Source organism: Brachyistius frenatus, unplaced genomic scaffold (assembly GCF_029030835.1).
Source record: "Brachyistius frenatus isolate BFR_SWC_R1_liver_20210118 unplaced genomic scaffold, ASM2903083v1 Contig_16, whole genome shotgun sequence".
Taxonomy (NCBI): Eukaryota; Metazoa; Chordata; class Actinopteri; family Embiotocidae; genus Brachyistius; species Brachyistius frenatus.
In genome coordinates this window covers 2,030,155-2,039,540 of record NW_027210615.1, presented here as the reverse complement: position 1 = coordinate 2,039,540, position 9,386 = coordinate 2,030,155, and the positions used below count along the sequence as shown (strand labels likewise).

The window sequence follows — 9,386 nt, the reverse complement described above, 5'->3', positions numbered from 1 at the left end:
AACAACAGCATGCCATATATCACACAATGAATAGGACGAAAGACGTTTTAAAAGCCTCCTTTCACACAGCAAAGACCACAACCTTTGAAACAGCCTAATCCTTTTACAGAAAATCTAAAGCCACCAATAAGCAGGCTTCAAGTTGCTCTTTTTTCAATATGTCAGAGAGGAGTTAATGTTGCCTGTTTCATTTGTATCATTGGCTTTGGCAAGAAGTTTACAGGAACTTCAGGATTACTTACTGGCATGTCGCCAATATGGACCTTCATCAGTTGGATCTTTGTAACTGCCAAAGGGCTAAAGTCCAGTCGATATGTCCTTCAAAAAATAAAAAACACACCAGAGACCAACTTTTCCAAGCTTGTGCTGTCCACTGGGCCATGCAGGGAAATGACAGAAGGAGGATATAAGAAAAGACTCACTACTAATTACAGAGTGGGTAATGTGGTGATTGAAGTGCTATAATAATAGCTCCCAGGGGTGACACAGTATAGCTCCACAGGGCCCTATCATACCCTCTGAATCCTTCCACCAAGTCGACAAATGAGCCCTCCTATGTCACCATCTATCTATATATATATATATATATATATATATATATATATACACACACACACATCTTATATAGAGCATATATATATAATATATATAATATATATATATATATATATATTTATATATCGTACAGTCTTGTTATGTGTATGCTATCACTTACCACCAGTTTCCAGGACAGAGAGAGAAGAGGATGCTGGAACTTTCATATATTATGTATAGGTAAATCTTGAACAATTCATGGTGAGAAACGTGAAGTTACAAAGTATATTTAAGGTAAAAATTCAACAATGCGAAAACATCCATTTTTACAGAAAAACATAATTAAAAAAAATGATCACGTGAACATTTTAACACCTCTCCAGTCTTCATAAATGCATGCAAGAAAATGCCCTGAACATTACAAGCTGCAGAAAATAATCCTCATCATTTCAATTTGCTGTCGTATAATTTCACGTGTTTTTTTTTTTTTTTATGAAGGATTATTACTGCCAAAATTGTATACCTACCTATCAGGCCGTCTATTACGTCACGACACACCCCTATATGGTAGGGAGACAGCTGGAAACCGAGCGCGAGACCGACTTGCTTTTTGGCCAATGGGAGCAGACACTGTTCCAGAGCGGAGAGCTCTGATTGGTCACTGGTGGGATTATATATATGTATAGATATGCCTGCCTGCTAAACCGTGGGGGCGGGATTAGAGAGAAACGCTGTCCATCTATGTTGATACAGATCTAAAAAACTGGACTAACGGAGTGCGTGCGCGCGTTGCTCTTCGCGTGGACTAATGTAAGTTTATTTTTTGCACTTTCTTGTAGCTTTGAAGGTGTCCCGCGTAGTCAGGTGTGTTGTAAACACTGTTGTGGCATTAGACTTGTGCTCTTTCTCGTTTCATTTTTTTTTTTTTTTTTTTTTTTTTTTTTTTTGAGAAGTGCTCCCGGGCCGAGTGGCACACGCGCTCTCCGGGCCAGAAAAGAGTGCTTGCTGTTAACGTAGCGTTAGCTGTTGTTATTGCTCTCCAGCGGGCTGCGATATTTTTGGACATGCCGCTGACACAAACAATGTACCCAGTCAGCCCGGGCGTAATGTCATTGTGGCGAGGCCATTTCGCGGCCGTCCCGCTTCTGTAAGCACAATAACATCCACAATACCATGCACAGCGTGTGGACATTAAAGGCCATGTTATACGCGCTGGCGCCGCGCCGCTGTCTTTCGCTACCCTGCGTCAGAGCCGCGTTTACCGATCTGTCCGATCGTGTGTGGAGAAAGGAGACTGTACAACTCCTGGGGTTTTTTTTTGGTTTTGTTTTTTTGAAAGTGTTGCAGTTGAATATGGCCGTGTGTATTTGGCACACGGACAAACCTTGTAACATAAGTGGGTGATGGCAGCAAGCGGTGGACAATTATTAAACTCCAAAGTTTTGGTTGAATGAAGTATTACATCATGTTTTAACTCGTGTGCCGATGGCCCCGCACTGCCTTAATGATTCCGGACAAGCTCTGGCGCTTTGAGCGTTGGAGGTGTTTACCTCCGCTTTAGCGAGGGCACTAGTAATTTGCCAGATTTATTCAATGACGTTTGGCGTAACAGTGTGTCCATGCGAGAAATAACGGGACGTCACCGGTGCTCCAACGTCAACCACCCCCACCTCCCCCCCCCACCCCCCCCTTTTTTTTTTTTTTTTTTTACTGACCGTTAGATAGCCCTTCCTAATTCAGCCCTCTTTTCTTCTCTGTTGACAGTTTTGTTTTATACAGAGGGAAAAGTTTTTCTGCGTGGGGGAATTGTTAAGAAGCCGCATTCAACTCCACTGGTTCGGAAAATCCGGCGACCTGGCTCCCAACATTTGGGCCCCGCTCTGCTCCTGCACGAAGTGAAGGTTGATATGCCACATCAGGTAAGGGACAATTCACTGGCTTGGGGTTTTTTTTTTTTTTTTTTTGGGGAGGGGGGGACTCAAACGCACCCAAAGACCCCGCTGAGCATGCGATGTAATGAGCTAACCGCTGCACATGAGCAAAAAAAACAACAAATAATAATAATAATAATAATAATAATAAAAAAATATGCAGCTCTTTTCTTTGTTTCCCCGCTGTACTCTGTTTACGTGCGTTGGGACCACATGGCGTTTCACATTGCAGGTTAATGTCGCATTTCAGGGCAACTTCTCCACTCGCCTCGTCCCGGTTATGTTGTGTGTGTGTGTGTGTGTGTGTGTGTGTGTGTGTTGTTGTTATAGGCGGGTGCTTCCCTCCACATTCCACATGTGTGTGTCCGCCTGCCTCGCAGCGCGGCCGGTGCGAACATCCCGGTAAATCTAAAACCGCCAACAGGGAGGGGAAGAAAAAAAAAAACTGCAGCGGAGGTTGTTCCGTTGTTTTAAATAAACACGTGTTTATGGCTTGGTGTGTAAACTAACAAGGCGGATGGATGCAGTGGCGTGGTTTCAGTAAATGCACGGAGGTGTTGCATGCCTTCCTCCGAGGTTGTCAGTCTCTGATGTTGGAGGACACTGCGGGGAAGACAAAAGGCACACTATTAGCATGGAGGAGAACAGACACGGATGGACTTCACTCAGTTACTACAATTAGATAACAGGTTGTGTGAGTCTGCAGGAGCAACTGGCACACCATGTTTGCATATTCTACATGATGTCGTGCTTGTACATTAACAGGTAATAGTAGCTATACAGATGTTGGTGTTCAATATCCAGTGATGGAAGATGTTCTCTTCTATTTTATGCTTCACACTTGAATCATTTTGTTGTCGTGTAATCTGCAGATCTGATCATGTTCCTCCTCAGTCATCCATTGCCCAACAATAAATGTTATTTGTGGCGTTTATCCATTTCACTTTGATGCTCAAGACCAAACCATTATATCAATAGAAGTAGTGTTATTTTGTCAGATGATGTGTTGTGTTGCACCCTTTGTGTGTTTACTTGTTTTTGTCTTGTTCTGGGACATTGTAATCTCATGTGGTTGCTGCTCTCCTACGTTGTGAGTAAACACACCAGGCTACCCGCTACAATAACACGATTCTTTGACCACATACATCCCATTGCTGTTACCGAATCAGCGTTGACTTTTTACACTTTTATAAATATGGAAAAAGCTGGAAGTTGAGAGCTACTGGCATAAAAGGAACAATCACTCTGTCATGTTGCTGTGTTGACTCCATCATCTAAAGGGTCCTCCCTCCCACCTATTACCTCAGTGGGATACAGAGGGCCTTTTTCTGTAATGAGGTGCTTAGTGGAGCACATTGTGCTCCAGAGGTTTGTACTCTGCTGAGTTACAGGCAGGTTGTAAAATGATAACAGATGCATGGGGGCCTTCAAGGTGCCGGGCACTATTTTGAAATGTAAGTGAATTCCTGGCAATATGGAATGCATGTGTGCATATATGGATGTACGTACACACACACACACACACACACACACACACACACACACACACACACACACACACACACACACACACACACACACACACACACACACATTTGCACATCTACGTACAGGGCGACACACACTTTGTTACTACAAGTTATTCTTTTCCAAGTTATTCTTTTCCAGGGACTTTGTGCTGTTCACGGAGTCTGAAGTCGGCTCTGCTTCTTATTTTAGTGTTGAAGAGATTTGTGAAGTGAAGTCACTTTACAGCACAGACACAACAATTGTTAAACTGTTCGGCCTTTTTTTTTTTTCTTTCTGTGATCCACCGTGTTGACGGTGATCTCGCGAGCAGCCATTTAAGATTTAAGATGTGCGGTCGTATGTCAGTTGAGCCTTTGCCCTTATATGGAGGAAACTAGTTGAGCTGCCCTCTGAAAGTTGTTCAATTGAGTCGCTTGTCAGACACCCCCTCAGTCCACGGAGATTCTTCAAGTCGGGCCGTGTTATTTTGTTTGTTAGTTGTTGTTCTTTTCAATCTGAGCCCGCTGCCCGATCCTTCCCCACCTCCGCCTCTCTCCGCGGTGGCCGTGCAGCCCGCTCCTCGCTGCCCCGCCGCTCATGTTCGACGGTCGGGCATAACACCAGCCTGCACCTGATCCAACTCGACCCTCGAGCGTCCTCGCGAGCAGGGACGACAGTAATGGGACATGAGGGAACGTGTGCTTTTCCAGAGTCCGCGGTGAATAACAGCTCTCAATAAAGAAGCCGTTTTCTAACAATCGGTTTGCTTTTCTGTCCTCGGAGTGTTTTGCAACTGTTTCTGCTCACACACACGTTCCCTACACATATGTTGACTCGACTACACTCCGTGTCAGCTGTCGAGTCAGGCTTTTCTTCCCCCTTCATTGTCGTGAGTGAGTTTCCCTCCCCCCCCCAAATTAATATATATATATATATATATATATATATATATATAATATATGGAAGAAAAAAAAAGGATGGGAGAGTTAAATGTTTGTATTGAAAAGCCAAATTCAATTCGACAGACAAAGTCTTGGGTACAGCCTTAGAAACCAAGGTAGCAACTTTAATGTGAAACTTTGGTCTATTGATGAAAGCTGCGGAGGCGTTATCATTTTAATAATCATACCTGGTAACCAGAATCTTTGGGTTGAAATGCGTCCTGTAAGCATCAGGTGCAGGAATTGGGGATGGAGTACGAGACACATATTATAGTATTACAATGCCGCGGTAGGAATATGGTGGGTTCAACAATTGTTAGTGATTGTTTGGAAGTAAAATAATGTCAATGATTGATTTATTTGTTGCATAGATGGTTTATTTGGCACATTTTGATGGTGATTTTTTTTTTTTTTTTTATATTTGGTGTCTTTTGATTCTAATCCGATACTTCTGTTTACCTAAACTTTGATTAAATACGCATCTCCCACATTGAATTAATAGCTGTAGCTACACTTTGGTTTTCTTTAGCGCCACATACTGATTAAGCTGCTTGAAAAAAATCTATTTGATGGGACTGGAAGTCCAACTTGGAGAATGTGAATTTCAGAATTTATCTGAATCGATTTGCTCCGCTCTGTTTGAGTTGTGAGAACTACAAAAACCACTCAGTCCACCCACATTGTACTGTGGTGTTACAGAGAAGGTCTCCCCCCCCACAGAAGATTTGCTGAGGGTACTTTAACCAGACAATAGTGTGCCAATTTAACAGCAGCTGCTGCCGTGTCCTGTCTGTCATTTTAACTGGTCAACGTTAAAAATGATAAGCTATTGCCCGTGCCATCATTTGTACACAGTTTTATTTTAATTTTTTTTTACAAACAAGAACGAAGGAGAAAAGACTGGCCAGCTTCTGAGATCAATGTATCTGTGAATTTCCCCCCCAGCGCTCGCTCTCACTGCTGCGACCAAATTATTTTTAATATACGCAGCAAAGTGCTCGCGGCACTGTGGAGCCCGGCTGTCATAAAAGAGAGGAGCACTGCAGCACGAGCAGGCCGAGGGACGCAAAATACAGTCCGTCAAACATTCGTCATCTTCAGTTCATCTGACGGCAATCCATGGAAATGTGATCAAATCGGCTCCGATAGAGATTCTTAGGCTCGACACATCTCTAATAACGTCCACCGTAGAACTCGACAGACAGCGATCAGCATCATCTTTCAAAGGTTTCAAACTGAGCACATTTTTTAACCAAAACCTTCTGTCCTCCGCTATTGCAGAAACTGCATGGAGACCGATCCGCGTGCCGGCCGCAATAATCTCACTCTTTCGTATTTCATTTTTTTGTCCCCCAACTTTTGTTGTGTGCGGTAATTGCTTTATTGTTTTGTCTCTGCTCTTCTCTGTAGTGCTGTCAATCAACACAACTGGATAGTCTGTTGTCTTATCTCTTGATATTTCCCTGCGCCTGTTCCCCGTTGGAGTAGACCGAACAGACGCGGGCTGTTTTTAGTAGCTTGGTGTAAAAGCTTCCGTGAGCCGGCCAGAGGTTGAATCACTGCTGTTGAAAAATATATCGGAAAAGAGGGCTGAGAAAAACAGACCTCCGCCTGCTTTGTGTGGCATTCCCATGTAACGGGTTATTCCATTTTTATTTTTTTATTTTTCCTTTATTCCCACAGCCACGGTGTCCTTCTCTCCTCCTCCCTCCTTAATGTGAATGTGCTAAACAGGGGCTAATGGGTTCCTTATGAGAGGTAATTGTGTAGCTACAACATAAATGTAGTTGAGGCTCTGGTGTTGTGGCTGCTGTGATTAGGTCTTGTTTGAAGCCCCTAAGGGGCTTGGCGAGATAAACGTCAATAGTGGCTCACCTCGCAGTTTAAGGTCACATGCTACCATACAAGCGGCGCTTACAGAATTGCAGGTTCTCAGGGTTCTACATCTGAAACACTCGTGGTGGTGAACAATGGGCGTAGGCCACAGGGTCCGCGCGCCGTGTTGTGGTCCGGGGCATCTTAGCATAACACTGCTGGGGTTATAGGTTCTATTCCCACAAGGCAGAACTGCATTCACCATTTGAAAATAAAAGGCTTTTTGGATAATAGAGTGCCGCGCAAGATACAGCACAGTGCCTCTGTGTTCAGAGAAACGGGCTCTCGTTTGTTTCTTGTTGAAATCCGTTGCGTGTGATTATGAAGGGCTTCTTCGGGAACCATTTTATCTTTTCGTTTGACCTAATTCTCATGAACAGAGGATGGGTTGAAAATGGAATGTGTAGGACATGTGTAACATGTATGCACTTTGACTTTAAAAAAAAAAAAAAAACCTTGGATTGCATTAATCCATGCAATGAGTCTGGGGATAGGGAAATACTAAATAGCACGGATTTAGTGAAATATTTGGAATATTTCCTCTGACAGTCGAGCTTTACCTTCAGGGATAGGTCTAAGATCAGTCAGCCATTCGTTTAATGCTCATCAGCATCCATTTACCCGTCAGGCTGATTTAAGCTTAAACTCAGACCCACTTCTTTTTTAGCAGGGCCATGCAGGGTTTAACCTGGCCAGGGAACAGCTTAAACGCTTAACAGGGGACTAAAATCATAATCGGCCCATCTTTGCAGAGGTAACTCAAACGGCAGATCTGCATTAGCGTTAAAGTGACGGAAACGTACGCCAGTACCTAAAATGATAAATGCACCGCAAAATTCTGATACAAGAAGCATAATGTATATTATTACAAGAGATAGTTCTTTACCTCTTTAAATACAGAAAAAGAACTTGCTGCCTCATAAGATTAGACAACACGCTGGAGGTAACTAAACACAGAACGAAGCTTTGCAGCGAGATCTGTTTCTCTGAATTAGAGAAAGTGAGCTTTTTCATGCGGTGTTCTCTGTTGTGCTGCTATAGGCTGTTAGAATCAAGCCTGTAATTGCTGGTTCCCCAACACTCCTGATGCCACACAAATTACGCTGTAAGAGCTTCATTATTTGTGTCACTTTTTATGCTTTGAATGCTGATGAGGCTTGAATATGTGCATTAGCTATTTGAATTGGCAGAAAAGCAGTCCATACATTGAGCCTGTTGCAGGTATATTCCTTCTATAAACCAGCTGTCGTCCACGAGGTGTAAAAACATCAGGATATTTCAGAATGGCTCTATAAAAGTCAAACATTTTTTTTTTGTGTGCCTCTTTTGTCTCCCAGTGAGAGAAGTGCAATTAGTAATTTGGACACAAGTTGGCAAAAACAACACTGTCAAATTGTATTCATGCAGCTTCCTCTGTACATGATGGAATATTCAGGGCACTGTAACTTGAAATTGTATTGTTGAAAACAAGCAGGAAGCCCAACATTTCCCATGTCACATAAACACAGCCCCCCCCCCCCCCAAAAAAAAAAAAAAAAAAACCAAAAAAACAACAACAACAAAAAAACCCAAAATGAAGCAAAGTCTGCCTGCGTTTCCTGAAATACACTGCTCAATCACTGACTTTGATTTGGTTTAATTAGAATCAGACTACCAAACTCCATGCTGCGGATATTTTCCTAAGCAGCCAAAAGCCTTTTGTAACCGTCACTGCCTTCTGTGTGGATGATTAGACTCACTTTCCATTGATTTAAACTTAGGCTTTTTAATTAGACTGATGTGAGAGTTCACTTGGACGTGTTTTACTGCCAGACTAAAAGCACGACTGGCTCATTACTGTAGCCACTCATTAAACCTGGGAGCATGTGTGTGTTTTTGTGTGTGCGTGTGAGGGTACGTATACCTGGACTTACTCTGTGGGCCATCCAAGAGGAGAGATGGGGAGAGTGACAGACCGCTCTTTACACCGAGCTTTCAGCCAACAAAGTGGAGCATTAAATTGCCAGAAGACAGATATTTTTCTCGGGAGTTGGTGAAGACCAGAAGAGCTAAAAGAGGCATGAATGTTGAAGTTAACGTCCATCAGGGGGCCAAAAGCACAATCTCCGTTTGATCCGTGTTTCATAACAACAAAATGTGGGATTCTGGTGGCATTTTAGAATTGAATTAATGATAAATATGTTGGGATTTGTAGCCTTTTGACACGTATATTGTCTCACATGTGCCATCATTGGGAGAGAACATCAATTCAGTTCTTAGTGAGTTGTCAAGAAATTGTTACATCATGTACAATTTTGTGTGTGTGGAGATTTAACAACACAAGATGCATCTTTTTTTTTTTTTTTCCCCCAATCTTTCATTTGGCAAGGAAATAACATATGATATGATACTCCATAAAGATGGTGTTAACGCTTGTGGCTATTGCAGAGAATTGCCCTGTTTGAGTAGGATACTCCAAACACTCTGAAATGGGCTTCAGCTTCTGTCTGCGTTCTTGCTCGCTCGCTCTTTCTGTGTCCGTCTTTGGAGGCCCACCCGAAGGGGCTTTCAGTGAGCGGCTAACCCTCCTTCTCAACCTTTATTTTATTTTTTTTTC

General features: G+C 42.9%; 1 protein-coding gene across 1 annotated transcript in view; it reads left to right on the top strand.

The window, feature by feature from the left end:
- The first annotated feature begins 1,255 nt into the window (after positions 1 to 1,255).
- The window catches only part of LOC138618272 (vitamin D3 receptor A), a 64,743-nt gene continuing 56,612 nt past the window's right edge, over positions 1,256 to 9,386 (top strand). Inside the window, exons 1-2 of the mRNA XM_069693890.1 lie at positions 1,256 to 1,344; positions 2,299 to 2,453. The gene's annotated coding sequence lies outside the window, so the exon portion shown is untranslated. The remainder of the gene's footprint in view (positions 1,345 to 2,298; positions 2,454 to 9,386) is intronic.